Raw genomic sequence first — 4,682 nt, forward strand, 5'->3', positions numbered from 1 at the left:
AGGTCCTTACACTTTATACTGCCCTGTTATTGCAGTGAGGTCCTTACACTTTATACTGCCCTGTTATTACAGTGAGGTCCTTACACTTTATACGCTTCCATTCTTTAGAGTATGTCTTACAGCACTTTTTTCACATTGAAAAAAGATAATAAGTATAAATTTATTCTACATATTGAAAGCACTGTGAAACAGATAGTTCTGCTTTATTTTTCAGATAGTTGCATCTTAGTTCATATATAAGTTAGCCAGTATTTAGTCACTGTAAGAATGATTGAATAGATTTATGAAGGATTATTTCTAATTGATAAAGCAAAGCCCCATGTAATGCCTTTGAAAAACAGTGCGTGCACGTGGGCATGTGCATGGGGTCTTAGTGCTCCTTGCTTAGTCTTCAGTCTGTTCCTCAGAAATAATTTTCCAGAAGCACTATCTGCAAAATAGAAGCATGAATGTAAATTATATAATGCCTTCTGTTCTTTTTTACATAATGGAAGAGCATGCAGTATTGTTTGATGTACCTTGCTTCTCCTTTTTGAAATGAACCTTAAGTTTCATTTTATAATAGGACATATACAGTGATTTTTTTCTACTTACTCATTTAAAAGGTGGGTATTTATATCAGACCAGGTGTTATGATGGTTACCTTTGGTTTTCAACTTGATATAATCTAGAGAATTCTGGAAAGAGAATCTCAATGAATGTTGAGACAGTGTTCTCCTTTTTCTTCACTGGGTTGGCTGATGAGCATCCCTGTGGGGAATTGTCTTAGACACTTGCTATGGGATGATCCTGCCTACTGTGGTTGTATCATTCCCTTCTAAGCTGTTCCTGAACTATGTGACAATGAAAGAATTGAGCCAAGCAAACCAGTGAGCCTGTGTACATTCATGTCTCTCTGCTGACAGTGGGTGTGATGTGACCAGCCCTCTCTGCTCTGCAGCTGTGACTTTTCCATAGTAATGCGCTGAAACTTGGGATTGAGGGGAATTCCTTTCCCCAAAGTTGATTTTTATCAGGGTATTTTATCATAGTAACAGAAAGAAACTGAAAGAGCCATCCAAAACTAAAACAGAAGCTAAAACAGCTATTTTAGAGCTTTACAGTACACCCATGAGCAAAGTGCACAATTTTTATTGTACTTGTATTGGTAACTTTTCTGGCTCTTGAGATGATGCCCATACAAAAGCAACTGTGAGAAGGCATGGGGGTAGAGCAGTCAGTCTTGGCAGGGAACACAAGCAACAGATGGGAAAGGCTTGGCTGGAGCTGGAAACTGACTGATCACATTCTTTTTCCGATTGTTGGCCCCCAGGGACTTTTACTTTCTCCAGCAAGGCTCCAACTCCTAAAGGTTTCATGGCCTTCTAAACAGTGGAGGTCTCGGGTTTGAATCCGTGAGCTGGGGGCTAGGGGGAACTCTCATTTGGATCATCACAGTTCTTTCAGGGTCTTTTTTCCGTCGATAGTAGAGACAACAAGTAAGCAATTAAACATAAGAATATGCCTGGTGGTAAATTCTTTTGGAAAAATGTAGCAATTAGTGGTAGAAGAGGGGTGTGAGTAATGTGTTTGTGTGGAGAGAAGTAAAGGAAGGCGTCCCTGCTAAAGCAACATCTGCCCAGAGATCAGGAAGAACTGAGGGAAATGAGGCTGGGTAAGGGGACCCTGATGAAGGCAGGCTAGTCTTTCTATGTAACCAGCTTCTGAAACATTGGTATTGGTAGTTCATTGTTTCATTTCTTTCTGTTGGTTTCTTCTTAAAACACTAGGCATAAGTCAGGTGTGATAAACATCTGTGAGGCCAGCATCCAGGACACTGAATTGGCAGAACCGTGAGCTAAAGGCAGGCAGGCCTGGGCTTCACAGCAAGAACTTTGTTAGATTTTAGAATTGAAACTGTAGAAGGCAGGAACCTGTGGCCATGGGCACTGATTGTGTACGCAGGGTAAAGAAGGAAGGGACCTGTGGCCGTGGGCACTGATTGTGTACGCAGAGTAAAGAAGGAAGGAACCTGTAGCCGTGGGCACTGATTGTGTACGCAGGGTAAAGTGCTGAACATTATTGAAGGTTAGCTCACAGGCGGCAAAGCTTTTATTTATGATTCAATAAAATCTACTCCATAGCAACAATTTGTGATTTATCTAAGAAAATCCAGTCTCCTGTTTGGTTCAAGTTGTAGGTCAAGAGATAAATTCCAGTTTTAAGAAAATCTGTCTCTATGAAATTGCTCAGTTGATACTAAATTAATGTTGTTTTTATTGGAAAGTATTTAATATGATAAAATTAAATAAAAAATATAGACAATACTTTAGGACTTTGTCTTAGTTAGCTTTAGCTAGCAACTTGATAGAACCGGGGACAGTCTAAGAGGAAAGCCTGGATTGAGGCTTTGTCTGGATGAGATGGGCCTGTGTGCATGTCTGTGGGGGCTGTCTTGATTATTGAGAGAGGCTGGTGAGCCCAACCATGAAGCAGGAAGGCTTGCACTAGATATAGAATCTGGCTGAGCATGAGCCTGAAGTGCTCCAGGGTGTGAGTCAGCACGTACCAATCACTAATTCTGCTCAAGTAACTGCTTCAGTTCCTGCCCTCCTTTCCTTCTGGTAGTCTTTACCCTGGAGGGGAGGCCACATGCCTGTTTTCCTGCCTTAAGTTGGTTTCGATCATAGTGTTATTATTGCAGCAGCAGAAAGGAAATTAGAAAGTTAAATGAAATCTGAAGTGTTTTGACCTATTGTGACATTCATGGGGTTATGGAATGCTGCAAATCAATGTAGACATTATTTAATCTCTATATTTTTATGTATAATTATTTAAATTTGTCAAAATTATATCATTATTTTTCAGATAGCCTATGTTAGCAGTGTTCAACTATTACAAATCTATAAATCATTAGCAGGTTCAGCTCTTATAGATGGATATCTTTTAGTGTTATAAACCTTTTATTGGTCATAAACCATCCAGTATCTTTGACACTGGCCAGGCCCCAGTGCAGGTGAGAAGAAAACTGTTTGTTGACTTGTAGCTCACACTCATGCTTAGATGACTTTGGAATTTAGATCACCATGAAAACACTGAGATATGGGTTTTTTTGACTTTGTGTTTAATAAAATATATAGACTTTATTTAACTGTAATCAATTTCCTTATTATTTTATCTTGTTTTCAAGTATTTGATTCTTGTATTATATCTAATAAGATTAAGTAAACCTGGGATCTTTTGTGGTTTTGCTCATATTTTCCTATATGATGCAGTGAATATTTACTGTTGTCTTTCACGTGTATGCTTATGTTGGTATGAGAAAAACTTACTTAATCAAAAGATTCTATGACAGACCCCATGAGGATTTTCTGTATTTTAAAGAAATGTAAGATTAAACAGGTATAATGTATTATACAGACAGGTAGATTCAGATTTTTCACCAGTTGCTTAACTTACCAACAGAAATTAATGCCTACACACTTGCTAGCATTTGATGACAGCGTACAATTTCGAGGTCTCATTTTAATTTAGTGGTTGCTCATTACAATTTAGAAAGTTGCACTATGGAATTAAATCGTAATTGTTTCTATTTTGGAAGTATGCTATGCTTTTATGATGATGGGATAATTAGTGCACGTACTTAAGGCTCTGGTAGATGGAGAATAAAACCAGCCTGATCTGGCCACATTAAGAAAAGTTCTGGCCTTTTCCTTTCTATAGGAATATGAAAACCTAATTTAATTGTGCCATTTCTTATGGGCTTCTTGGCTGCTCTGTGGGAATATTGCTTTTTCCCATTTCCCTGAGCCCAGAAACAGCAGTGACAATGCGCCAAGCACACCATACGATTTGATTTGGGGTTAGCAAACATAGGAATGTTCCAGTGTTCGTGAGTCCATTAGCTGCTTGGGCGGAATTGTGAAAGTTCTGATGTTCAGAGCTTCAGTTTATCATTCTAAGAAAGGTAGTCCAGTGCCATGGCTGCGGGTAGGAGAGATACAGGGGCATGCCGAGTGCAGCGCCATGGCTGCGGGTAGGAGAGACACAGGGGCATGCCAAGTGCAGCGCCATGGCTGCGGGTAAGAGAGACACAGGGGCATGCCGAAGCTGTGATGACTTAGCCTTTGTCTTCAGTGCTTAGTCAGACCTTTGATACCTCTGGCCATATGAAGCTTCACATAGCAAGGCTTTGTCTTGCTGTAAACACTGTTAATTAACAGTTGATTCCTGCCTTATTCACAGACTATTTGAGGTAGCTAAATACAACAAAATATAAAATTACAAACAGGAAAAATAGAGATTGTAGCCAGATACCAAGACCACCCAAAAACTGCAGTGGGCTGTACTCTGCATGTGTGGTTACCATGGTAGTACTCTGCATGTGTGGTTACCATGGTAGACTGTACTCTGCATGTGTGGTTACCATGGTAGACTGTACTCTGCATGTGTGGTTACCATGGTAGACTGTACTCTGCATGTGTGGTTACTATGGTAGACTGTACTCTGCATGTGTGGTTACCATGGTAGACTGTACTCTGCATGTGTGGTTACCATGGTAGACTGTACTCTGCATGTGTGATTACCATGGTATACTGTACTCTGCATGTGTGGTTGCCATGGTAGACTGTGAATTGCATGTGTGGTTACCATGGTAGACTGTACTCTGCATGTGTGGTTACCATGGTAGACTGTACTCTGCA

At 40.0% G+C, this 4,682-nt stretch overlaps 1 protein-coding gene and 1 long non-coding RNA gene across 12 annotated transcripts in view; both read left to right on the top strand.

Moving 5' to 3' along the window:
• LOC116088839 overlaps nucleotides 1–1,472 on the top strand; it is a 4,594-nt gene extending 3,122 nt beyond the window's left edge. The window contains exon 2 of the long non-coding RNA XR_004118037.1: nucleotides 3–1,472. This is a non-coding gene — a long non-coding RNA (uncharacterized LOC116088839). The remainder of the gene's footprint in view (nucleotides 1–2) is intronic.
• Fer (FER tyrosine kinase) overlaps nucleotides 1–4,682 on the top strand; it is a 324,911-nt gene that overhangs the window by 124,251 nt on the left and 195,978 nt on the right. The window lies entirely within an intron of this gene.

Source organism: Mastomys coucha, unplaced genomic scaffold (assembly GCF_008632895.1).
Source record: "Mastomys coucha isolate ucsf_1 unplaced genomic scaffold, UCSF_Mcou_1 pScaffold14, whole genome shotgun sequence".
Classification (NCBI taxonomy): Eukaryota; Metazoa; Chordata; class Mammalia; order Rodentia; family Muridae; genus Mastomys; species Mastomys coucha.